General features: G+C 43.8%; 1 protein-coding gene across 2 annotated transcripts in view; it reads left to right on the forward strand.

Moving 5' to 3' along the window:
- Nucleotides 1-1,798: 1,798 nt before the first annotated feature.
- Nucleotides 1,799-27,978, forward strand: part of COL6A6 (collagen type VI alpha 6 chain) — a 148,135-nt gene continuing 121,955 nt past the window's right edge. For both annotated transcript variants that reach the window (XM_045521376.2, XM_074372212.1), the window contains exon 1: nt 1,799-2,013. The gene's annotated coding sequence lies outside the window, so the exon portion shown is untranslated. The remainder of the gene's footprint in view (nt 2,014-27,978) is intronic.

The following is a 27,978-nucleotide window of genomic DNA, read 5'->3' on the forward strand; positions in this document are numbered from 1 at the left end:
ACTAGGGGGACCTGGCTTGTTGTTAAGGCCGTGCTATCAAGTCCTCACATTACTGGACTGACATGATCCGTGGTTGTGGCTGGGCCCGGGGTCTGAGCTTATGGACCCGGAAGCGATTCCATTCGATTGGTGCTTCCTGCACGGCTCTGATAACATGGGCGTTTCTTGTATGCATGGTCAGTCCACTTTTACAGCTAGCTTCAGGTGAACGGGCAATTGGCTAAAAACCCTGCTAGCAGAAATCACATCTGCCTTTTTCAATAATGACCCTGCAGTGAGGAAAGTATACTTGTGATTTGAAGTGGATTTTTAATAATATTGATACTACGTGAGAATATGAAAAGTCAATTACTTAAGGTTAGTCATTTTAGGCAAAGGCAGTAATAATTTGACATGTTCCAATGTTTGCTTGGACGTGTGTGGATGTGTGTATGTTCCAGCGTTATCCCAGTCTGCCTCACACCAAAACCAGGGGACACACAGAAGAGTCACCATTTTGAAGTCACCTGTCTTGGTGCTGTCCTGCCAAGTCTATGACCAGATCATGAAGTCTCATGATCCAGGACACTCAATGAAAGGCCTGAGAAAGTATCTTTATTATTTACCTTCCACTGGGGAAGAAACTGAAATGAATGACCTGGCCACAGTTACAGTTGGTGAAGGTCTAACCGGGATGGAAAGTTATGTCCCAGATTCCAAAGGAATCCCCATTCTGTGGGAACCACCTCTGTTTTGAATGTGTCATTTGCCAGGGTGACACTTCTGGCTATAAAAGGACCCTCCTGGGTAAGGCTAACCTGCATTCAGTCACAATTCTGCCCCTGATGAATTTGCCTTCTTTAGATTTTAAATTTTTTTTCTTTACTTAGGATGGCAATAAGTAGCAAATGTCTAAAACCACTCTTAGTTCCTGCGAAGAGGGCAGGGCTCCCTCTGTCTTCCTAGGCTTTGTATCTGCTGTTCTGTTAAGTCTGGGACCCTCTTCTCCGTTTCTCTGCCTGTGCCACTCTTTAGATTTCGGTTTGAACTTAATTTCCTTGGGGAAGCTTCTTTTGCCCTTCCAAGGTTGAATTAGGACCCCTTCGGTGTTCCCACCGCCCCGCTTACTCCATCCAGCAATTACCACTGTTTCCTGTTTCCATTTCTGCCTCCCCAGTAAGAGCCCGACTTGGTTTTGCAGCCCAAGCACCTAAGAGTAGTACAAACTAGGTGCTCAAATATTTGTAAAATGAATAAATGGATAGAGAAATGAATGGACAGTCAGCGAGAAAAGATCAGTAGACGAGAGGGTCAAGAATACTTTCCTCTGGACCCTGAATTCCAAGTGGGGACCCCGCTGGCGCTTGACCTCCATTACGGGGCGCGCAGTGGCTGGTCTCCATTCACAGGCAAGAGGGAGCAGTACCCATCCTCCACCCGCAGACTCTCCGGCCCCCTTGCAAGAAGGTCCGAGAACACGGACAAAGCCTCCGAGCGACAGCAGTTCTAGTTGGAGCAGAACTGCAATCTTCCCGCCGCCTAGGAGCGCGCGCCCTGCCCGTCTGTTGGGCGCAGAGGGCGCGCATCACAAGCACCCCCGAACGCCCCAGTTTCCCCGCCGTCAGCTTCCTCCCCCTGATCCGGAGCTGAGGATAGGGGTTCCACGGAGGGAAGAAGCCGGCGGGGCAGTTACAGCCCCAGTAGCCCCCAACTCCCTCTTCTGTCGCTTCCCTGTGGCTGCGCCCCCCTCCCAGGGGACGTGAGCTGGGCCGGGGCCGCCGGGGCGGGGAAGGGTCGGCCGGGGCGGGGAGAAGCGTTTATATAGCGGCGAGGAGGGGCGCAGGAGCTGCTGCCCGCCTGCGAGACACGGGAGGCCACGGTCCCCGAGGTCCCCACGGTCTCCGCGGTCGGCGCGCCCGGCGCTGCCGGCGCTGCGCTCCAGGCGAGGCGGTGCGCTCTGCTCCGCGCGAGGGAGGAGGCCCGGCCAGGGCTTGGGAAGAGCGGGGTCAGGGGCCGTGTGGACGTTTCCTCGAGGTAAGTCCTGGAGCTCAAGTCCGCCGAGCCGGCCAGAGCCAGAACCAGGTTTGCAACTGCTCCTTGGCTGCACGGGAGGGGCGCGCGGCATAGAGGGGGCTGCGCCAGGACCGCGGTGGAGAGAAGGGATGTTAAGAGCTCAGAATCGCCGAGTTCTGGTTTTCCCCTCCTCCCGGCAGAGTGAGCTGCCCTCACCCCGCCTTCTTTGAGTTTCCCGCATCGTCCTCTTGGAGCGCCTACAGCACTCTGTTGTCACCCTCTGCTCCCGGCTCCGCGTCCCCCACCGCACATCCGAGCGCTCCGGAGGCTGAGAGGTGCCTCCCTAAACCCTGTGTCCCCACGCCCAGCCCAGGGCTTGGAGTGTGGCAGGCACCCAGGACGGCACAGGGAGCGGATGACTGAGGTTAACCAGCCCGGGTCAGGAAGAGTCCCTCCCAAGCCAGTACAGACCCTGCCTTGTACTTTTGCTCCTGCAGTCACCCAGATTTATTAAAGGCGATTGGAGTTTTATTGTTGGCTGAAGGGAAGGGGGAAGGCAGAAAAAAATACACCCTTTTATGAATGCCCAGTCACATTCTGCAGTGAGTGAGAACCTCAGCTACCTGGCTTGATGTCAAGTGTCCAGATATTTTGAGGAGGGGAGGAGGCAGGCGGGGGATGAAAAAATATTGGCACGGAAAGTGACTTCGTCTGTGTCCTTTTGTGATATAGAGTTCTCAGTCCTCTTTTTAAAAGTCTACTCTATGGAGATATTTTAAGATGATCTTTGCCAGTTGGGGGAAAAGTTCCTATAGGGGAGTCCTATAGGATGTCAATTAGGAATATCTGAGATGAAAAGCATGACTTATAGGAAGGCTATTAGATGGCTTTTGTTAAGAATTTCTACAGTTACAGAATCAGCAGTCACTTTGCTTTTCCAAAGGAGCTATTTGACAAGTACTATGTTTAATGTAAAAATTTTCCAGCATGGTATTGTCTAAATGAAGTGTTTTAAAATACATGGATGGCCTTAAAAGCTTTCCCTTATGAAAGAAGTCATCAGCTTTCTCTCTCCTCCTTCATTTGATTCCAAAATATTAGAAGTGCAGAGGAAAACCTGAAGAGAAAGCTTGCCTTCCACTCAAAAGTACATGTGTTTTGGATGCTGTGCCCTGAGAAACCCAATTTTAAAATGCATGTAAATTCTTTATGGTGATCACTCATTGGAGAATTAACTTTTTTTTTTAGTAATATAACTTCCTTTTCATAAATCCTCTCGTGAAACAATTCTCAAAAAAGGCTATTGTTAAATATAATATACAGGCAATTTCCACTTTTCATCTTCCCTTTAGATCGTCCGAATTCCAGAAAAGTTTGAATCTTTGGAATGTTTATAAAGAAATTATTTGTTTATTTATTTGCATGGACAGTTACCAAGTAACAGGCAGGTTACAAGAAGTGTGAACAAAAGTTGGTGCATTGTTGATTCATCGTATACACAGTATACTACGGAGTCCTGCTAATATAATGGTAGTGAAAATGACTAAAAATATCTTCCTGCTCAGGAAACATCTACTGTTCCTGGAATGCCTTCGGGAAAATATGTGATTGCCAGGTGTACCACCTGCAAATACGTAAAAGTGGTCCAGACTAAAGAGGGTGTGTTTGTAACCCCCAAATCACCCCTCTTACTGTCCCAAGAAATAAACACGAAGAGGAGACTTTCTATAGCATCTACTTGTGTAAGTGTCGTGACTGTAAGACTTGTCCAGAGTGACAGAGTGTTGGCCAAAGTCTCTTTTCTCCCATACTGACTGTTTTGTTGTGTTTCATTGTCGTGGTTATTTAAAGTTGGAAGTGGCTCAGCTTTCCTCTGGATTGGGTCTAGGTTGAACTTAGAGACTAGCTTAGATGTTTGCTTCACCTTTCTGAGTCTTTTCTCACCCATCACAAGGAGCGGTGATACCTACCTACCTCACAGGGATGTGCGAGAAAAAATAAGCAGGCGGCCCGTATAAAATGCCACGTATAAAATGCCAGGGCAATAGCTCCATGGTGGAGCTGCGTGCTTGGCATGCACGAGGTCCTGGGTTCAATTCCCAGTACCTCCATGTAAATGCCAGGTACAATATGTGCTCAATAGGTGAGGGTGATGGCGAGGGAGGTGGTAAGGCTAATAGAAATGTCCCTGGTTGGGGGAGGGTATTGCTCAGTGATAGAATGCTTGTCTAGCAAGCACAAAGTTTAAGGTTCAATCCTCAGTACCTCCATTAAAATAAATAAATAAACAAATACAACCTAATCACCTCCCCTCCCATCCCCCCAAAAAAGTATACAGTGCTATATGTCAGTTAGGTCTCAGTAAAACTGGAAGGGAAAAAAATGTTTTAAATAAAAGAAAGAGTTCCTAATAATGTATTGAGTGTTGTGGCCAATTTTATTCCATGTTTTGACCTCAGTGAAATACCTTGTTTCCATGGAGTGTGACACGTGATTAAGACATTGTGTAACTCGCCAAACTTTGTATCTCCCTTTTCTCTTGGAAGTGTTCCAGTTTGCAGAGATCATTTAAGGCGAGACCTGTCACTCAGGCATGCTGCCGTCCTAGAAGAGGTGTGGGAGTTGTGATTATTCCAATTTCAGTCCATATCTCTTATCTCCTGCTTTACAGTGTGGAGAAACTTTTTCTAGAGAAATCAAACTGTTCCTGCAAGTAGAAGTCTTTGAAAAATGCTCCTGGTGTTTTAGTTTCTTTGGATAACGGTTTTGTGGTAACAAAAATTATCTTCCTACTTTCAGCAGAAAGGTATTCTCTTTACATTTTCAGAATTGTAAAATAAAGCCCGCCCTGTGAAGAAACCTTAAATTCTTCAAGGGAATGGAGAATTTCTAAGGCATAGAGGATGCTTAACAGAACAGTGAATAATTAAAAGCCAGACTTTTTAATTAAGACATAATATTAGACGGCCTTGTTCTCATTCCATCTCCAGGTTCCTCACCTTCCTTCCAAACTTGTCTTTTCTTGGGGTGACCCCAAGATGCTTACAGGGAAATTTGGAAGAGATTACCATGAATAAAAATGGATACAGTTTGGCTAACATAAACCCTGTGTGGAAGAAAAGGTCTCTCGCACCTCTCACATCCCTACTGTTTCCCACAGTACCTAGTGCTCCACAAATGTCTGAGAAATGAATGACTTAAAATTTCGAAAGCTTGGCTGCAGGATACTTTTCATGTACATCTGGAGCCGATGTGCTTAGAAAATGCAGACAAGCCAAAGGAGGTGGTGTCACCTCTGCTCATGTCTTGGCTTCTGATCTTCAGTTTTGCTAAAGCAAGAAACAGACTCTGAATCTTACCTTTATGAGTTGTCTTGATTGACTGAGATAAACCCTAAAAGTGAACACTTTTTCTGGTTCCAAACAACAAGTCTCAGGGAATTTGCTGATTTAATTTTGCCGTGAGGAGAAAGTTTTCCCCCAGATGCTCAAACAGTGGAGTGGCTGAAGGAAGAGAGAACCTACAAACTTAATTGTCTTATGATAACCTAAGACTTAGTCAGTCTTATGAATGAAACCTCAGCAACCCCTTCAAGTCACAAAGAGATCATAAATATACATTTAACCACCCTTTAACCATTTATAGTTAAAGGTTGGGTATTGATTTTACTCTGAAACGTTTTTCTCATGCTTTAAGCACTATATCCTAAACTTTGGAAGGGAAAGATTTGGCCAGAGTTAGTTGGCAAAGGCCTTAGTGTTGGCCTGAAAACCCTAAGCTAATCACTCACTGAGTCCTTTAAAAACAGCTTGATTAACATCTGGCAAAATATGGTGACTGCAACTCTCCATTGCATGAGTCCAAATACAATAGAACTTTGAAGATCAGGAGCAAGTCATAGCCACACTTGGCTATTTTTGTTTGGGGAAAAAAAAAAATGCCATGGTGTAGCCAATGGTCCATATGCCATCTTTGGTGCATATGTAAGTAAGCCAAGGGGTAGATAACTCTATAATCACCTTTACTTCCACACTTTTCTGGGACTACAATACTAAAAGGGCGATGTTATACATTGTAGCAGCTTTCCCTAAGGCCCAGACTTTCCTCTTTTTCTGCTGGCTAGCAGAGGATGTCAGAGCCCCACCCTCATTCCTTCTGCATTCACCATTTAAGTGCTGTGGTGCAGGCTTCTTGCTTAAAGTACCTGTGAGAGCCGAAGGGAGCCTGGGTGACCGGAGCAGGCCAGAAGGGCCTGGGAGCAACCTTTCACCCAATTCCAGATGAAAGCTGGTGAATAAACATCCTTAGCCTTCTCACACCTTGGGGGAAGCCACTCTTGAGGTCTGACCCATCTCTTCTTCCAGAGGTGTCCAAGGGGATGTGCTCCAGCCGCCCGGAATGTTCAGCCCACTTGCTCATTGACAAGATGACCTGGTTCCCTGCCCTCCCTGGGTCCCTTCCCCACTCCTCTACCAGTGCTGCCCGAGGTCACCTCCTAAATAAACGGATCACACAAATTCTTGTCCAGAACCTGCTTTGGGGAAGACTCAACCAACCACAAGCTTGTTCACTATTTGAGTAAATGCAGTGTTTCAGCTCTAAGTAGCCTGCTGATTCCATTCTAGCCCAAAAGTGAATCGAGAATGGAATTCTTGCTGTCCACACTGGAGAAGAGAATTCTGTCCCCAGCCAGTGCTGTTTCACTTGCGTCTGGGTCGCTTAGCTTGTTGGTTAGGACCTCATCCTGAATTCACATCAGCTTTTTGAGAACTGTGTCATGAGGACATGGAGGGGACGTAAGTGAGGGTTCGGTGTAACCCCATCGTTAGAGAGAGACCACAGAGAGCCCTTGGGCGAGTTGTGGGGAGTGGCTCAAACCCATGCTCCGTGAAGACGGAACTGGCTCTCAGGATTTCTGGTGGGTGTTCCTATTACAGCTTTGGTACCATTTCTTTACTGTATTAGCATTCTCCATAGAGATATGCAGATAAGGTAATCAATGATGGTAACTGGCTCACATGATTGGGGGGCTGAGAAATTCTATGATCTGTCACTTGCAAACCAGGGGACCAGGAAAGCCAGTGCTGTCATCAGTCTGAGTCTGCCTGAGAATCACCATGGTCACCAAAGGAAAAAGGGAGAAGGAGAGATAAATTTAGGGGGGTGGGGATTAACAGATACGCACTACTGTACATAAAATAAACAAGGTCCTACCGCATAGCACAGGGAACCATATTCAATTTCTTGTAATGACATACAATGGGAAAGAATCTGCAAAGAATATATATATGTATGTAGACGTATAACTGAATCACTTTGCTGTACACCTGAAACTAACATTGTAAATCAACTACACTTCAATAAAAAGTTAAAAATAAATAAATAAATAAAAGAACACCAATGTCCAAGGGAGGGAGTAAATGATGGATGTTCCAGCTCAAACAAAAAGAGCCCATTCGCTCTTCTTCCACCTTTGTGTTCTAATCAGGCCCCCAATTAATGGGACGATGCCCACTGGCATTGGGGAAGGCGGTTTTCTTACTCAATCTGTCCATTCAAATACTAATCTCTTCTGGAAACACCCTCAAGGTCACACCCAGAAATAATGTTTTACCATCCCTTAGGTCAGTCAAGTTGACACATAAAACTTACCATCACATTTACCAATTACTTCCGAATCCACCACCCCTCAGCCCCACCCCAAGCCAGACCTCCCCTGGGAACTCCAGACTCAGACATCTAACTGCCCACAAGGCGCTTCAGCATCTCCCCCGACAAACCCAACAAATCCCAAACGCCCTTCCTTCCCTTCTGCACAAACCCGCCCCTCGTCCTGTGACTGGCACAACCTAATGGCCCCAGCGGAAAACTCTGAAGTAGCCTCGAAGCCCTGTCGCCCTTCCTAGCCTTCGTCAACAATCCTATCCAGTCTGTCTCCCCATCTGACAATTTTATTTCCTACTGATCTCTGCAGAGTCCTCCCTGTCCTCCTCATCATCCCTGTCCCTGGTTCCCAAACACCATTCTCTCCTGCCCAGACAACCACTGCCTCCTGGTCACCTCCCTGCCTCTGGTCTCACTCCACTCCTAGCATTTTCCATGTTTCAGCTTGAGTGAATTTCCAAAACTGTCTGCTCAGACTTTCTGGTGCTTAAATGCTCCAATGACTTTGGATAAAAGCCAGAATCCAGAACATGGTTGCAAGTCTTCCCACCATCCAGCATTTATCCACCTCTCCTGCCTCCCGTCTGCTTCTTTGCCACCACTTGCAATCCTATTGGTCTGCAAGGGGCCCTTGCTCTCTCTCTTACCTCCTGCCATTTGCACTTGGAATTTCCTCTCCCTAGAATAATATTCTCTACACTCTAAGTCTGGCTAACTCCTTCTCTCCCTTTAGGGCTCAGCTAATATGTCCTTGGGAGGGTGTTACTGAACCCCTCCACTAGGTCAAGTACTCCGCTCTGGGTCCCCTCTGCACCCTGGTCTTCCACGGTTCCCTGTCGAACCGTGATGACTTTGTGGTCCATGTCACCAGGCTATCTTCTGTGCTAGCCCCTTAGGAGATGCTCAGTAAATAGCTATTTTATGAATAAATGAGCTGAAATCAGCTTCCTTCTGCTACAGGAAAAAAGACCGGGCGTGATGATGGCCGTGTCCCAGGTCTCAGTCGAGTCCCTGGGATGCGCTCCACCAAGTGAGGGTCCTTGGCTTCATGCAGGAAAGAATTCAAGAGCGAGTCACAGATGAGTAAAGGTAGATTTGTTCAGAGAGATACATACTCCATAGAGTGCGGGACATTTCGGAAGGCAAGAGAAAGGCCATGAGGTGCATGCAGGGTTGGGTGCTTAGTTCAAAGTAGAAGTAGGTACACACTCCATAGACAGAATGCGGGCCGTCTCACTCAGAAGGGAGAGTGGCCACGGGGTGTGGGGGTTTGTTGTTTTCATGGGCTCGGTAACTTCATATGCTAACAAGTGGGAGGATTATTCCAACTGCTTTGGAGAAGGGGGTGGGATTCTGGGAATTGGGACGTCACTTGTCCTTGGACTTTTAATGGCCAGCCTTGAAACTGTCCTGGCACCTGCGGGAGCACCATTTAGAAGCTACTGTATTGTGATGAGCGTGTGTTGAAGCTCAAGGTCCACTGGGAGTTGACTCTTCCACCATCTCGTGCTGATGGCTGCGTCATTCTTTTGGTGGCTGTGCCCTGCCCCCTTCCCTCCTGTCTCACTTCCTAGCTGATCACCAAGGGCAAGGCACATAAGATCTCTGAACCTTATTTATTTGTTTATTTTGTAAAATTTCCAGTCAATTTGACCCTCAGTGTCAAAACTCTTAAAAGCTGTTTTTTTGTTTATTTGTATATATTTTTATTGAAGTATATAGCCAGTTTACAATGTTGTGTCAATTTCTGGTGTACAGCATGTTTCAGTCATACATGAACATACATATATTCACATTCTTTTTCACCATAAGTTACCACAAGATATTGAATATAGTTCCCTGTGCTATACAGTATGAACTTGTTTATCTATTTTATATATATATTAGTTAGTATCTGGAAATCTTGAACTCCCAGTTTATCCCTTCCCACTCACTTCCCCCCTGGTAACTGTAAGTTCGTTTTATATGTCTGTGAGTCTGTTTCTGTTTTATAAATAAGTTTATATGTCTTTTTTTTTTTTTTAGATTTCACATATAAGGGATATCATATGGTGTTTTTCTTTCTCTGGCTTACTTCACTTAGAATGACATTCTCTATGTCCATCCATGTTACTGCAAATGGCATTATTTTACTATTTTTATGGCTGAGTAATATTCCATTGTATAAATATACCACAGCTTCTTTATCCATCTGTCGATGGACATTTAGTTTCTTTCCATGTCTTGGCTTTGTAAAGACTGCTGCTATGAACATTGGGGTGCATGTATCTCTTTTTTAACGTTCCCTCTGTATATATGCACAGGGGTGGGATTGCTGGGTCATATGGCAAGTCTATTTTCAGTCTTTTGAGGAATCTCCACACTGTTTTCCGTAACAGCTGCACCAAACTGCATTCCCACCAGCAGTGTGGGAGGGCTCCCTTTTCTCCACAGCCTCTCCAGCATTTATCGCTTGTGGACTTTTGAATGATGGCCATTCTGACTGATGTGAGGTAGTTTCGATTTGCATGTCTCTGATAATTAGTGATATTGAGAATTTTTTCATGTGCCTCTTGGCCAATTTTATGTCTTCATTGGAGAATTGCTTGTTTAGGTCTTCTGCCCATTTTTAGATTGGGTTGTTTGGTTTTTTTGTTATTAAGGTGTATGAGCTGTTTATATATTCTGGAAATTAAGCCCTTGTCAGTCTCATCTTTTGCAAATATTTTCTCCCGTTCTGTAGGTTGTCTTTTTGTTTTGCTTATGGTTTCCTTTGCTGTGCAAAAGCTTGGAAGTTTAATTAGGTCCCATTTGTTAATTTTTGCTTTTATTTCTGTTGCCTGGGTAGACTGCCTTTGGAGAACATGGCTAAGATTTATGTCTGAAAAATATTTTGCCTGTGTTTTCTTCTAACAGGTTTATAGTGTCTTGTCTTATGTTTAAGTCTTTAAGCCGTGTTGAAAAATCCTTAAACTTTTGCACATCATTTGATCCCTATATTTCTATTTCTAGGTAAGATCGTGGTAAGAATGCTCAAAGATTTGTTTGAAGAATATTTGAAAGGACATATTTATAAAAAATAAAAATTGAAAGTAGCCTGATTACCCCAAAATACAGGATTAGTTAAACAAATTCTAATACACCCACACAATGAATTACTATGGAACCACTAATAATATTTAGTGAATTGAGAATTCTCTAAATATTTAGTGACATGGAGTTCTGTGATATATTAAGTGGAAAAAGAAGTACAGAATAGTGTTGACATCATAATATCCTTTTGGGTGGGGGGGACAGTTCCTCAATAATTTTTTTTTATTGAAGTAGAGTCAATTTACAATGTTGTGTTAATTTCTGGTAAATACCATAGTGATTCAGTTGCACATATATTTTTGTTCCTTTTCCTATTCTTTTTCTTTATTTTCACATCTAAAGTGGAAACCATATCCAAGCACAGAGAGATCGAGAGTATTTGGTTGGTCGGTGCTGAATAGATGATTGTTCTTTTAGATTCAGCAAGATCAGTGTTATGCTTGACTTGACTCTGAGATGTTGTGAGCCGGTACAGTCCTCATTCCAGGATGTGTAAGTTTAAAGGGCGCTTTGGGTGGAACCCACAGGGCGGAAAGTGTCATCTAGTACAAGAATCCTGCTGTCAAGCCCTGCACAGAGGGTGTGTTTGGAAACAGAACTGATAGAATAGCATATAATGGTATCTAATTCCCTCACACGGCTTCTTCCAAATAATCCTTCTTCTCCTGGGATTTTGACATCTGCATTTCCTGGATTAATGCCACGAATGTGGTCTCTAAACTGAGGAGTTTTTTCCAAGAATTTTGCCTTAAGAAATTATTCTCAACTGCAGGTCCCCCTTGGTTTCTGCCTCCTCCACGACTGCTGTCATTGTTCTAAAACACACCACTAAGCATCTAATTCTTGGATCTCCAAGAACTTGTGAAAATGCTCACAAACCTTAGTGCACATTTGTAGGTGATTTAACTGGGGCGGGGGGGGGGGGAGGCAAGCACTAAACAAATTAACTGACCTGCTCTGGTCAATGATTAAGGCAAAAAGCTTTTTAGATTTTAGTAATGGGGAGCCAGTTATGCACATAATTGGGGTGGAAAGGAGGGTGATAGTGCCTCGGGGAGCTGTCTGCACATGTTCAAGACTTTTGGGTGTCATTGGGTCACTCACTGTTCTGGCTCACCTACCTAAGTCTGTGGCAATCCAGTTTTCAAGTTCACTGGGCCAGGGGTGCCTGCTCAGCTCTGACACACAAAGTATGTAAATGCCCTTTATTTCTCCATCTCCCACCAAGTTGGGCACACAGTCATTTGTCAGTAACAATCGTGGTCCTAAGAAATTGTTGGTAAATGGATGGTTCATGGTGTTGTCTGTGTTTGAGACCCACCTCATAAATCCATAATTATGTACCCCTGGATGCAAAATCCTGTATTTTTTTTAATAGACTTTATTCTTTTGGAGCAGTTTCAGGTTTACAGCAGAATTGAGCAGAAAATACAGAGTTTGCACACAGCCCTCCGCACCCACACATATATGCTCCCCTACCGTCAACATCCCTCATCAGGGTGGCATATTTGGTACAATCGATGAACCAACATGGGCACATTATTATCAACCAATGTCCATAGTTTACATTAGGGTTCACTCTTGATGTTGTGCATTCTGTGGGCTTTGACAAATGCATAACAACATGCAGCCACCCTATAGTATCATACAGAATCATTTCATGGCCCTAAAAATCTCTTGTGCTCCATCTATTCATTCCTCCCTCCCTCCCTATCCCCAAACCCCTGGAAACCACGATCTTTTTGTTGTTTCTGTAGTGCATTTTCCAGAATGTCATTTGGTTGGAATCGTACAGTTTGTAGCCTTTTCAGACTGGCTTCTTGCATTTAGTAATATGTCTCTTAAGTTTCTTCCATGTCTTTCATGGCTTGATAGATCTTTTTTTTTTCACTGCACATATATTTTTTAATTTACATATATGTACTGCTCATTATTTCTAAGAACGTTTAGAGCTTTTGCTTTTTAAAATTACATAGTTATCAAAGGAATAAAGCCAATCACAAAATAAGAATCAACTCAAAAAGATACATACACCTTGCTATTAACAGCAACATTATTTATAATAATCCAAAATCCTTTAGATCGATGACTTTTTCTCCCCCAGAGCTTGAGGGTTTTCATTGCTTTGTTCATTTGTTTTATTTCTCAGCGCTCCATCAACTTTTCCAGTTTCTTCATGGAGAAAGTTGCGATTGGGCATAGACGTTCCATTCGCATCTCAACCAGCAGCTTGAAAGTGGTTGGGTTGGGGAGAGCACTGGACACCGAAGGAGAGGTTGTCATTCCTGACTTCGCATGTCTGCCAGACTCCCCGCTGAGAAAGGAGATGTGTGCCCTGCATTCACAGCTGTGGCCATGCCACCAGCCTAGCCAGCAGCAATAGGTGACAGGGCTAGAACCACCCATGGAGAGAGAGACAGTTGGCTCCAGATTTTTTTCACACAGTAGATCTTTGAATACTCCAAACTCTACGTCAATTAACTCATCACTTATTAAGCACTTTTATATACGTTATCACATTTAAGTGACAACAACCCAATGAGGAAGGTGATACACTATCATTATCCCCTGTCACTGATGAGGTCTGAGGTTTCAAGGTGCATCTGTGGCCAGTGGGTTTGAATTCATGGTGTGGTACAATCCAAGCCTTGACACTGCTACCTGTCTATTCTGCTGGGTCAGCCATAAAATGTGTGCTTCTAAAGCCTAGAAACTTCTAACACTAAAGCTCCACGTAGAGCCCTGCCTGGTCCAAATTATAGATCAGAAGTCAGGTTTTCATGGTAAGAGATGTTGACTCAATATTATTTAGGGGAGGGGAGAAAGGGAGTGTGCTCAATTCAACACGAACATAAAATCTCAGAGTGAAGATGTGAAGTAGTGACAAAACTCTGTGGGCCGAATTTCTGCCATTGAAGTTGACTCTGATGAGTATTTTTAAAAGTCCATTCTCATTTTGCTGTTTGATCTTTCATAGGTTTCGAGAATTTCAGGGCAAAAATGGGGCTTACAAAGCATTTCAAGGATGTTTTGTAAATAGAGTGATTGGTTCCTCCTCCATCCTTCCCACAATTAAAATCTTTTAATGATTTTATCACACTTATCTCAGGATAAAGACAAATCATTCATAGATCCTGCAAAGCCATGCATGGCTGGCTACTTCTTTTCCAGCCTCACCAAGGGCTAGGCTCCCCATGGCTCTGTGTTCTAGACATACTGGAATTGCTTTGGTTCCATGAGCACTCTGTTCTCCTTCCTGCCACAGGACATTTACACAGGCTCTCCTCCCTCCTGGCACACACTCCTTTTGGCCTTGTTAATGCTCACCATTCCTCCAGATATCAGCTTAGACAGCAGTCCCTAAAGGAAGCCGATCCTGACCTCTGAGTTAATCGATTCTGTTATTACATGTCAACACAGTATACAATAATTCAACAGATACTTATGGGACACCTTTTGATGTATAAGCCTTATTTTAGGCGCTGGAAAACGATGTGGACAAAGTCCCACCTCCAGGAAGGACATAAAGAATAAAGTCAACAAATATGTGCTAAACACGAGGGGAAGAAACAGAGGTATTTCATGGGGTCGTGGCTGACTGTAAGGAAGCAGGAGGTTATTTTGGATGAGGTGGTCAGGAGGGCGTCTCTGAGGAGGTGACATCTGAGCAGAAACCTGAGTGAACTTGGGAGCCAAGCAGGGCTGCCTGGGGGAAAGGATATTTTGGGGCAGGAACAACATTGGCGTGAGAACAAGGAGACTAGTGTGGCTGGGGGGTGGGGGAGGGGTGGGGGAGGGTGAAGAGGATGACAGCAGATCAGCAGATCATGGCCCGTCTCCCGCAGAGACTTGGGGGCCATGCACGGGATGTTGGCATCTCATCTAAGCCTGATGGAAAGTCATTGGAGATTTTGAACATGGGGATATTGATCTAAGGTATGACTTGAAAGTCGCTCTGATTAATGACTGGAGAATCTATTAAGAAGGACAAAAGTCAGAACATGAAGAAGTGTCAGCGTCAGCATCGTAATCCAGGCAAGAAGCAATGGCTGCATGGACATGGGTGGGAGGTGGTGAGAGGTGGTTAGATTCGAAGATACTATTGCCCCAACTCCCTGATGGATGGGCCGCGGGGCCTTAGACAAACCTGTTCCTTACAGCATGTGGCACTGCTGTGACTACACTTCTCCATGCCGTTCTTTCAGAAATAGGATGGCTTAGAAGACCCACGAGGCAAAGACCACATCCAGTTTTCCTCACCATGGCCCACCTGCTGCCTAACTCAGGGCCTGGTATAAATAAATGAATGAATAAGTAAGTATGTCAGAACCACTAGTTTACAGATGGGGAAAATGAGTCTCTGAGAGTTTAAGTTAAAAGGCTGGCCTAAGGCCTCTTAACTTGGACTAGGACCAGTGACTCAAGCTACTTTCCCTTTTAAAGTAGATCCCCCTCCAAACTCTGTACTTTTTTATTTGAGGGAGGAAGGGCCCACCAAAATGTACTTCAGAAGCTCCTAATGGGCGCCTCGGCTGTTTCGTCAGGAAGCCAGCACTGCTCTGTGTCACCTCTGAGACTCTACAGGGGCCCCTTGAGTCTATGACATTTCTTCTTTCTTCCTTGGAGCTGGTCTTCTGCAGAAAAGACAATGATCTCACTGTTGGTGAGTGTTATGCCTGGGACCCGAAGGAGGTCCGCCGGAGCCCTCTGACTTGTGCTCTGTTTTAAAAGACACTGCAGCTTTGGACCAGAGCAGCTGGTGTGCTTAATCTTCATACGAGAAGTTAGCTGTTCAAAAATGTTTACTTCCCAAGGGCATTTTGGAAAAAAAATCATTTGGAAAAAAATCAGGCTGTGATAAGGAGGGAAAAAAAGAACAGAATGCAATTAAGAGTTTCCTTGGTTCACTTGGAAAGGAAAAGCTGCCTGAAATGTAACTTTCTCAAGCGATTATCACATCCTTGGACCTCTGCCTTTCTAATTAAATTCCTGAGGTTATATGTATATATATTTTTCATTTAATGAACAGCTGGCAAAATTGGATCCTTACTCTGTGAGGTTTACCAAAGCAGTTCAGTATTTCTGAGTGATTGAACACTAATATTTAACCCCGGAATACAAAAAGAGGAAATTAAATCTAACCTAGTAGCTGCTCATCCTCTGGGAATTTCTAGACTGCACCCTCCCTGGTCTGCATAGTAATTCGTTCTGTTCTTTTCCGTGTCAGCTGGGAACACACACACACACACACACACACGCACGCACACATGTGAGAGCTGTGGGTTGAGCTTTACTCAGTGTCTTACTGAGGACTGTGGCCTGGGAGTCAACCTCTCAGATATCTTGAGGAACTGCTCTGAAGAGGTGGGGGCTGGAGAGTAGAGGCCAGTATATGTGTGATTTTGGCGAAGTCGTACATGCAATGCAGCACACCTTGGGCAGAATTTTACTGCTAGTCATAAGGAACAGATATATCAGTTAATGATTTTATGCTTTTCTAAGTATCGGAAGATGCAAGGATCTGGTCTAACTATCTGAGGGCCTGTTTTGCCTGTTTTCCCAAAGCACAAAGTGCCCCATCCTGTTCTTTGCCCTTGAACTCCCTTCAGAGTGTACTGTAGGTCAGTGAGTCCTTGTAGAGCCAGATGGTGAGCGACATTCCTTTGGTTTCCACCCACCAAGTAACTTCCAAAATAATCATTCCTCTTTTCATTACCTCTTCTTGGAAGAAAGAGGATGGTCATGTCCCAGGTCTCGGGCAAGTCCCTGGGACAAGATGCCCAGTGAGAGTTCTTGGCTTTGAGCAGGATAGAATTCAAATAAAGTGAAAACAAGTTTACTCAGCGAGAGGCGCGTTCCTCAGGCAGAGTGTGGTCCATCTCAGAAAGGAGAGCTGCCCCGGGGTGTGAGGGAGGTTAGTTTTTATGGGCTGGGCAATTTCATATGCTAACAAGCGGGAAGATTATTCCAACGATTTTGGGGAAGGGGTAGGGATTTACAGGAATTAGGCCACCACCCACTTTTTGGCATTTTGTGGCCAGCCTCGGAACTGTCTTGGCCCCTGTGGGCATGTTATTTAGCATGTAACTATGTTACAATGAGCCTATGATGAGGTTCAAGGTCTACTGGGAGTCAAATCTTCTGCCATCTTGGGCCACATTTGTTCTAACCAGTTTTTGTCCTATCCTCAACGGCTGTGTCATTCGTTTAAAGGTTGTGCCCTACCCGCTTCCCTCCTGTCTCACCTGTACCTTTCTGAGCTCTTTCTCATGTCCTGAGAACCCAGCCTCCACCCTTAGGAAGCTTCCCGTTGGGGAACAGACATTAATGAGATAAATACTCAAGTGAAGTTTTCTTTTTTTTTTAAGTAATTTTTTTAAAATGTCATGATTCATGTAAGTTTGTTTCCTAATTGTTTTTACTTATGTATGGGCCAGTAGGTAATTAGGTTTGTTTGTTTATTTTTAAACTTTTTTTTATTGAGTTATAGTCATTTTACCGTGAAAATGAATATATGTATGTTCATATATAACTGAAAAATTGTGCTCTACACTGGTATTTATTTTTAACAGAGGCATTGGTGATTGAACCCAGGACCTCAAGCATACTAAACACACACTCTACCACTGAGTTATACCCTTCCCCCTTCAAACAAAGGTTTAATCACAGATTTGAGACATGCAATGAAGAAAAATAATAAGGGGCCTTGAAAGAAAGATCACAAAGGAGACGTAATTTAGAACCTCCCTGAGAAAACAGTGTTGCCATAAAGACCCAGAGGATGAGGACCGAGCCGGGCAGAGGGCAAAAAAGCTGCCAGAGAGAACGGCAGGGGTCAGATGGGCACAGGGCAGGGTGGCTCAAATGTTAATGTGCATACACACGGCCTGGGGGCCTCCTTCCTCCGCAGACCGACTCACTGGGCTGGGGAGTCTGCGCCGTCAGCAGGCGTTGATGGCGCTCTGCGGGTGCTGACGGTGCTGAGCTGAGAACCACACTTTGAGCAGCAACAGTATCGAGCGAAGTTGGGCAAGTTTTTCTGCAGAGAGCCAGGTTGTAAACATTTTAGACTTAGTGGGTCGTGCTGTCTCTGCTGCACCTACTCCACTGTGCTGCTGAGATGAAAAAGCGGACAAACATAGTATGTAAATATATGCATGGGGCTGTGTTTCGACAAAACTTAGCTACCACAACAGAGTCCGATTTGGCTCACAGGTGATAGTTTTCTGACCCCTGCCGTAAGGGATCAGTGCTTAACTTTGGCTGTTTATTACAAGCACCTGGGTTTCAGAAAATTTCCACCAGTTTCTTGCTCAGGATCAACAGCATCAGAATCCCTGGAGAAGGAGCTGAGGAATTGGTAGAGTTGAAGGGCCCCCCAGGTGATGCTGAAAGCCAACGTGGCCCTTAATCTCTTTGGATAGTCCCGTATTCTTTTAGCACTGGGATAAAGGTAAAGAGAAACTGACTCCACCTCCCTTAATTCTGAGATACCATCTGTTGCCCAATAGCTTCCAAGGAAGAGAAAAAAATAAATAAATAAAACAGCAATAAACGTACAAATCTATAGTAACAGCTATCCTGATTACAGGAATGTTAAAATGGGGGGGTGCGCTTTGAATCCAGGAAATACGGTACTTTCCTATTACACAGATGAGGAAGATGAGGCTGGGAAGATGTACTGTACAGGTTGTATGATGATGTGACAAGGAGATGAGGGCAAAACACTGCGGCTTAGCTTTCTGAACTGCCTCCAGCTCCCCAAATGGGGAGCCCTTCCTTCCCCTCTGGGCCCCTGCAGGTACACGGGGGTCTCCCAGCCTTGGACTGCTTCCCCTCCTCCTTGGAGTCCCCTGTCTAGTTCCTGCTTCTCCCTCACTTCCCAGCTTAGCCATCTGCTTCTTCTGGGGGGTCTTCCCTGGGCCCACACCTGGGGAGGGGCCCCGGCTGGGAGCACCGCCAGTGACCAGAGGTTCCCCACCAAAGCCTGGTCTCTTTCTAACAGACTTACTCCCCAGGCCCTGGAGAAGTCATGGGGGCAGGGACCCAGGGACCCAGACTGCCTTGCATCATTTTATCTCTACTACCTGGTGTGATTTTGTCATTTATAACGGGTGTATATTTTACTGTTGGTTCCTGGTTCCTGGCTCACAGCTCCCAAACCCTGGGAATTTCCTCAGCAATGAGAGCAGTGGGAGCATCTTTTGTTACATTTGGGTCTTTTTTTTTTTTTTTTAACATTTTTTTATTGAGTTATAGTCAACACTGGAATTTGGTCTCTTTTTTAAATTGAAGGGTAGTTGGTTTACAGTGTTGTGTTAGTTTCTGGTGCACAGCATTGTGATTCAGTGTCAGCCGAGGGAGGCTGAAGGGGGATTCCAGGAGGTGGGCTGCCCGACTGGAAAAATGCGTGAAGAGCTGGCATGCAGCAAAACAGCCCTTTATTACAGTACAGGCGGGTGGCGCACGCGGCGGGCCGCGCTTAGGTGTACGCACTTGTCCTTTTATAATGCTAGCGCATGCGTGTTGTTCATAATGCTTACACGTGCTACTAGCTCACGCTGTACGGTTACCTCTTACCAGGTGCAAGCTGTTGTGAACTTTGGCCTGGGCCCCACGGCCTACTCACTTAGGGCTGCCCACATTCAGTTATACATATATATGTATATATATTCCTTTTCATAGTCTTTTTCATAGTAGGTTATTCAATACCAGGTATTGAATATAGTTCCCTGTGCTATACAGTAGAAACTTGTTGTTTATCTATTTTATACATAGTAGTTAGTATCTGCAAATCCTGAATTCCCAATTTACCCCTCCCCACCCCTCTTCTCCCCAGGAACAATAAGTTTGTTTTCTATGTCTGTGAGTCTGTTTCTGTTTTGTGAATAAGTTCATTTGTGTCATTTTTTAGATTCCACATATAAGTGATACCATATATTTGTCTTTGTCCAACTTGCTTCACTTAGTATGGCAATCTCCAAGTCCATCCGTGTTGCTGCAAATGGCTTTAACAAAATTTGGTCTCTTGTCCTCAGTCCCTGAAATGGCTTCAGAGACATCAGGTGAAATGAATGTCCTGTTATTCCCAATAAGCCCCTTTCCACCAGGACTGAGTTTATGTTAAGGAGGTGACTTTTGGAAAACACCTAAAGATGGGGCGTGGTTGCTATGGGGACCAATCGCAAATAGAGAGCTGAAACTTTCAGTCCCACCCCCTGATTTCCGGTGGGTGTGAATCACCATTGGCCAATGATTCAGTCCATCATGCCTATTACAGAAGCCTCTATAAAACCTTAAGGCCTGGGTTCGGGGAGCTTCCGGGTTGGTGAACCCGCGAGGGTGCTAGGAGAGTGCTGGGCTCGAGCCCCGGGGACACGGACGCTCCAGCCCCTTCCCCACACCTTGCCCTGTGCACCTCTTCCCTCTGGCTGTTCCTGAGTTATATGCTTCTACAGTAAACCAGTCATTAAGTAAGTAAAACATCTCTCTGAGTTTTGCCACTCTAGCAAATTAACTGCACTTGAGGTGAGGATAAGGGGACTGCCTGTAGCTGTTCAGTCAGAAGCACAGGTGACAACCTGGACTTGTGATTGGCCTTTGAAGTGGGGGGGGGGGGGTTGAGGACCAAGCCAGTCCAGTGATGTTAGGCCACTGTTTGGAGGTGGACGACCCCCGACACATCAGAATCGATGCGGAACCTCTACACCTGGTGGCTGGCGAGGTCTTGGGAGCATTTGTGGAACGGATGCCCTTTGGTTCAGTCTTGCTCATTGTTACTTAACGCCGAGCTCAGCACAGTGGTTTGGAGCGTGGATTCTCAAAGTGTGTTCCCCACGCCTGGTCATTAGCATCACCTGGGAGATTGTTAAAAATGCAAATCACTGGGCCCATCCCAAATGTACTGAGTGGGGCCCAGCAATTTGTTTCAGTTAAACCCTCCTGATGATTCCGGGTGAGACCAGGAGCCAGACTAGCTAACTTCAAATTCTGGCTCTGTCGCTTAAAAACCGTTTGGCTCTGGGAAATGTACATTGCCTTTCTGTGTCTCAGCGTTCTCCTCTATAAAATGGAACTAATCAAAAGAATAGTAGCTACCTGAATTGGGTTTAGCAAGAGAGAGCTCTTAACCCAGCATCAGCTCACAGTAAGTGCTCCAAATAGGCTGTTAGTAGTGTTAGCTGTGCAACCATGGGAAAATTCATTAACGTCTCTGAATTTTACTTCCTTCATCTTTAAAACAAGGATAATTTGTTCTAGTTCTGGGTAATTTGATAGGTAATCACATTAAATCTGTAGATTGCCTTGGGCCATATGACCATTTTAACAATATTGATTCTTCCAATCCAATTCAAGAGCATGGGATATCTTTCCATTTCTTTAAGTCATCTTTAATTTTTTTAATCAGTGTTTTGTAGTTCTCCATGTATAAGTCTTTCATTTCCTTGGTCAGATTTATTCCCAAGTATTTTATTGTTTTTGATGCGATTTTGAAAGGGATTGTTTCTTTACTCTCTTTTTCTGATATTTTATTGTTAGTGTAAAGAAATGCAACTGATTTCTGTCTGTTCTTGTGTCCTGCTACTTGCTGAATTCTTTAATCAGTTGTAGTTTTACGTGGAGCTAATGCCACTCATGTGTGGAATCTAAAGAAAAAGAAAAAAGAGGACACTAATAAACTCGTCTGCAAAACAGAAACAGACTCCCAGACATAGTAAACAATCTTCTGGTTATCAGGGCAAAGCGGGTGGGAAGAAATAAATTTGGGAGTTTGAGATTTGCAAATGTTATCTACTGTATGTGAAAATAGATTTTAAAAAAACAAATTTCTTCTGTATAGCACAAGGAATTATATTCAATATCTTCAAATAACCGTTAATGAAAAAGAATATGAAATTGAATATATGTATGTATATGCATGACTGGGACATTCTGTTGTACACCAGAAACTGGCACGTTGTAACTGACTACGCTTCAATTGAAGAAAAAAAAAAGGATAAACTCTTTGCCTTCCAGGGTTTTGAAAGTTGAGATATGTATGCTGATTAATTGATTGTATGTGTCAGCTTGGCTGCGTTATGCATGTTTCCCAGTTACTTGGTTAAACATCAGTCAAGATGTTGCTGTGGAGGGGTTTTTAAGAAGTGACTAGCATTGAAATCAGTAGGCTTTGAGTCAGTCAGGTTACCCTCCATGATGGGGGGCTCATCCAGTCAGCTGAAGACTATTAGGACTGAGGACTCCTGAGTCTCTAGAGAAGACAGCTTTCTCATAAAATATCAATATTTTGAACTACTAGCTCAAAGAACCCCCTACTTCAGTTATGACAAGCACATTACTCTCGAAACTGCAACCAGAATTTCCAGCCAGCCCCACAATCACGTGTGTCAATTCCCTGTCTCTTTGACTTTCTCTCCTCTCTCTGTAGATATAAATATATATAGATATACACACACACACCCTCTTTGTTCTATTTCTTTTGAAAGTTCTAGTACAACGTGTTAAATACGTATAGGTCAGGATTTCTCAACTTACATAGTTTCCCAATATTGACATTTGAGCCAATTCTGCGTTGTGCAGGACTTTCCCGTGTATTAGAGGGTGTTCAGCAGTATCCCCAGCCTCTGCCCGTTAGATGCCAGTAGCACTGCCCCCCACCCCAGCAGTAAAAATAAAAAATCTCTCTAGACATTGCTAAGTGTCCCCTGGGGGACAAGATCTCTTCCATTTGAGAACCACTGGTATCAGTAGCTGCGAAAATGCAGGAGCCTTCCCTCCCCTAAAACCAGTGCTGCGCTGCTGCTGGTGTAGCCCCCAGGCTCTGCCCTCCTCCCATCACCGCAGGTCCATCACTGTCCACAAAATCAGGCTCAAAACCCACTGCCACCAAGGGTGGCCCTAATAGTCCTCCCTCCGCCTCCAGATCCACTTCCACGTCTTTCTTTCCCTTGTGCACATTTCGCTCGATCACGCTGTTTACTAGCAGTCTTTTTGTAGCTTTCCATCCGTGTACTTTGCTCATTTCCACTGAATCTCCTGGAAGGAAGAGGCAGCCCTGGTGAGAGGTGTAGATGATTGTATCAGAGTCCAGATCCTGCTGTTTGCCCCCTTGTGACCTTGGGGTGGTCGCTCATTCTTGCTGAGTTTCAGCATTAGCATCTATAAAGCAGGAGGAGTGGCATCTCCTTCATAGAGTGGTTATAGAGTACTTTTTGAACTATAAAAATAGAGGATTTCTCCTCCCCCCAAAAGCAAAACCTGAGTCTTTTTTGTAAGAGAAGAGCCAGTGTAGGGGGAGATAGGATGAAATATGACCTTGAAAAAATGCCAAATGGACAAGTACATGAATTTGCATGTCGTATTTTGTGTTTTGTTCTGATTCGTTTTCTTCTCATAGCTTTTAAAGTAATGCAGGCAAGGTCCTCTCTGTGTCCTTCTGAGGTGAACATATACATGTCCTAGTAGGGGAGTTGCCAAGGCAACGCAGTTTGTCAGCGAGTTGCCAAGTTAGTGATGTCCAGTCCCCGCCCAGAAAGGATGGCACTTAGCAATACTTCTTCCTCCCCCCAGTGACGACGTCTTTATTTCCTTAGGGAACACCCATGCTTGAAATCCAGCATTTGCCCTTCAGAACTGGCTAAAGCAGGCCTCTACCAGAAAATCCTCTGCACCCTGTGCCCCGTCCTTTGCCAAGACATCCAGATGCTGGTTTTCTAACTTCCCAGAGCTCTCGGGGCTTTGCGCACCTGCATCACAGCCCAGGTCCGCCTCCCTGGCTCCCCTGTCAGGCTGTGGGGCCACGAGGCGGAGGGCTGTGCTCACTGGATCATGTGTCCCGGGGACGGGGCGGTGTGTGGCCACAGCAGGTGACTCACGGGCCCCAGTGCCATGTCTCCACTTCCCCGACAGGTAGGCGCCTCGAACAGCATTTCAGGAAAGCTAAGCCTAGATCTCCCTTCCTGTACCGGTTTATCTACTTTTGCGATAAAACCCATCCCAAAACCCAGGGGCCTGAAAACAACGTGTCTCTCATGGTTCTGTGGGCTGGCTGGGCTCTCCTGCGCGTTTCGCTCAGGGTCTCTGTCAGATCGTGGCTGAGGCCGGACCCATCAGAAAGCCTTTCCAATCACGTGGCTGGATTATCCGAGGGCTGGCCAGGTGGCTCTGGTTCTTTCCCACGTAACCCTGCCATGGGAGGAGTTTGAGCTTCCTCTCAATGTGGAAGCCCCAAAGTAGCGGAACTCCTTACATGGTGATTGGTGGCTCCTTCCCCAAGAGACCCGTGAGCCTGGATGCAAGCTGCAGGCTTCTTATATGTGGAAGTCTCACTTCTGCTGCATTCTGTGGATCAAATAAGCCATAAGGCCAACCCAGGTTCAAAGGGAGGGAAATTAGACCCCCCTCTCAGTGAGAGCGGCAGCAGAAAATTCCACCACATTTTCCAACAAGTGCAGTTTCTAGTCGCTGTCAGTGATTCTCTTGCATCTCAGAGTTTTTTTGTTTTGTTTTGTTTTAAGGGAACATACATTGGAATGAAAATAGAAATTCATTTATTTGCTGTTTTGGCATCCTTAATTTCCTCACCAGATTGGTTTTCATGAGACACAAACACTCCCTTTTCAAGGGCCTGTTCGTTCCCCCTTAATTCCTGCGTTACATCGTTCAGCGTTTCTTTTTTCCCTTCTTAGTCACGATTTCCTTGGAATATACAGAAAACTACGGAGAATAATGTAATAAGTGTTCCCAACCCAGACTGAAGGCTAACATCTTGCAATGTTTGTCTCAGACTTTGCTAAAGAAATAAAATATTCAAGTAGAGTTGAATCTCCCTGATCGCATTCTCTATGTTGCCTTCCTGGGGGGACCACTGTTATTACGTTGATCTGTGTTATCCTCAGCTTTACTTTCATATACGGATGCTTTAAAGATAGTATTTTGATGTTTTCCAGAGACGGCATTTCTTCTGGGATGTCTTCCCTAATCCTCTTATCCAGAGATGGGAGTCCTATGAGTAGGTCATATCAACCTCCAACTAGTTTTCTCACTCTGTTTTTGAGATTTACTCCTACTAAAGCATGCAGAGCTAAATTATTCATTTCATGCTTGAGTGATATCCCCAAGTATGAGTTTATAGTAGTTTAATGCTTCCTGTTTCCTCTTCACATATATTCAGATAATTTGCAATTTTTATAAAAACGCGTAGCAGTGCTCTTGTGCATGCGTACCGGGGTTTCTCTAGGGCATTTACTTTAAGTGAAGTTTCTGGATCATCTTTAATTTTACTAGATATTGCCAGATTGCTCTCCTAAGTGAGTGTTTCAAATTATATTCCCACCAGGCACATAAGTGAGCTCTGATTTTCCTAACTCCCTTTCAATCCTTCGTATTGTCAATCTCTTTAATTTTTGCCAGTCTACTAGGAAGAAAATAGTACCTTTTTAAAATATTCCTTTCCCTGTTACTGATAAGGTTAAGGATGTTTTCATGTGTCTATTGGCCATTCGGATCCCCTCTGCTGTGAATTACCTATTCATATCCGTGGTCCGCTTTCCTATTGGGTTTAGTAGTTTCTTACTGATTTGTAGAAATACTTTGTACATTCTGGATATTAATCTTTTACTGACTCAATATGCTGTTCCCACTAGTCTAGCTGCTTGTTTATTTATGATGTCTTTTGTCAGCACTTAACATTTTAACATACTCCCATTGACTCCTTTATAGTCTGTACCTTATTGTATCTTCCTTAAGAATTTCTTCCCAATTCGTAATGATTTTGGTTTGTATTTTGTCCTGTTGCTTTTGGAGAGTCTTTTGTGTTTTGTTTTGTTTTGTTTCTTACTGAAGTACAGTCAATTATAACGTATCAATCTCTGGCGCGCAGCACGATGTTCCAGTCATGCAGGTACATACACATATTCACTTTCATATTTTTTCCATTAAAGTTTATTACAAGATATTGAACATAGTTCCCTGTGGCATACAAAAGAAACTTTTTAAATCTATTTTTTAATATAGTGGCTAGCATTTGTAAATCACAAACTGCCAGATTTATCCCCTCCCACCCCCTTTCCCCAGTAACCATAAGATTGTTTACCAAGTCTGCAAGTCTGTTTCTGATTTGTAGATGAGTTCATAGTGTCCTTTTTTTTTTTTTTTTTTTAAGATTCCACATATGAGGATATGGTATTTTTCTTTCTCTTTCTGGCGTACTTCACTCAGAATGATGATCTCTAGGTCCATCCACGTTGCTGCAAGCAGCATTATTTTATTTTTTATGGTAAAGTGGTATTCCATTGTATAAATACCACAACTTCTTTATCCAGTCATCTGTCCTTGGACTTTTAAGTTGATTCCATATCTTGGCTGTTGTAAATAGTGCTGCTATGAACATTAGGGTGCATGTATCTTTTCACATTGGAGTTCCCTCTGGATATATACCCAGGAGTGGGATTGCTGGATCATACGGTAAATCTGTTTTTAGTTTTTTGAGGAATCTCCATACTGTTTTCCACAATGGCTACACCAAACTACATTCCCACCAGCAGTGTAGGAGGGTTCCCTTTTCTCCACACCCTCTGAGCATTTATCATTCATGGACTTTTGATTGATGGCCATTCTGACTGGTGTGAGGTGATACCTCATCATAGTTTTGATTTGCATTTCTCTGATAATTAGTGATACTGAGCATTTTTTTTTTTCATGTCTGTTGGCCATTCATATGTCTTCACTGGAGAAATGCTTGTTTAGGTCTTCTGCCCATTTTTGGATTGGGTAGTTTTTTTTTTTTTTTTTTGTTATTAACTTGTATGAGCTGTTTATATATTCTGGAAATTAAGCCTTTGTCAGTCGGATCATTTGCAAGTATTTTCTCCCATTCCATAGGTTGTTTTGTTTTACTTATGATTTCTTTTGCTGTGCAAAAGCTTATGAGTTTGATTAGGTCCCATTTGTTTATTTTTGCTCTTATTTCCATTGGCTGGGTAGACTGCCCTAGGATAATGTTGCTAAGATTTATGTCAGAGAATGTTTTGCCTATGTTTTCTTCTAGGAGATACACCGTGTCTTGTCTTGTATTTAAGTCTAAGCCATTTTGAGTTTATTTTTGTGGATGGAGTGAAGGAGTGTTCTAACTTCATTGATTTACATGCTGCTGTCCAGTTATCCCAACACCACTTGCTGAAGAGACTGCCTCTACTCCATTGTATGTTCTCGCCTCCTTTGTCGAAGATTAATTGACCATATGTCTGTGGATTTATTCCTGGGCTCTCTGTTCTGTTCCATAGATCCATATGTCTGTTTTTATGCCAATATTATGCTCTTTTGATTACAGTAGCTCTGTAATATCGTCTGAAGTCTGGAAGGTTATTCCAACAGCTTTGTTCTTTTTCTTTAATATTTCTTTGGCAAATCTGGGTCTTTTGTTATTCCATATAAATCTTAGGATCATTTGTTCCAGTTCTGTGAAAAATGTCCTGGATAATTTGATAGAGATCGCATTAAATCTTTAGATTGCCTTGGGTAGTATGGCCATTTTAATACTGTTGATTTTTCCAATCCAAGAGCATGGGATATCTTTCCAATTTTTTAAAGTCTTCTTTAATTTCCTTAATCAGTTTTTGTAGTTCTCCATGTAAAAGTTCTTCACCTACTTACTTGGTCAGATTTATTCCTAAGTATTTTACTGTTTTGGATGCAATTTTAAAAGGGATTGTTTCTTTACTTTTGTTTTCTTATATTTCATTGTTAGTGTAAAGAAATGCAGCTGATTTTTGTACATTAATCTTGTATCCTGCCACCTTGCCAAATTCTTTTATTAGTTCTAGTAGTTTTTTTGTGGAGCTTTTAGGATTTTCTATACGTAGTATCATGTCATCTGCATATAGTGACAGTTTTACCTCTTTTCCAATTTGGATCCCTTTCATTTCTTTTTCTTGTCTAATTGCTATACTAGGGCTTCCAATACTATATTGAATAGAAGTGGTGAGAGTGGGCATCCTTGTCTTGTTCCAGATTTTAGTGGGAAGGTTTTCAGTTTTTCATCATTGAGTACTATGCTGGCTGTAGGTTTGTCATAAATAGCTTTTATTATGTTGAGATATGTTCTCTCTATACCCACTTTGGTTAGAGTTTTTTTTTTTATCATAAATGGGCGTTGAATTTTATCAAATGCTTTTCCTGCATCTGTTAAAATAATCATGTGATTTTTGTCCTTTGTCTTGTTGATGTGATGTATCCCATTGATTTGCATAT

This window comes from Camelus bactrianus, chromosome 1 (assembly GCF_048773025.1).
Source record: "Camelus bactrianus isolate YW-2024 breed Bactrian camel chromosome 1, ASM4877302v1, whole genome shotgun sequence".
In the NCBI taxonomy this organism is placed as follows: domain Eukaryota; kingdom Metazoa; phylum Chordata; class Mammalia; order Artiodactyla; family Camelidae; genus Camelus; species Camelus bactrianus.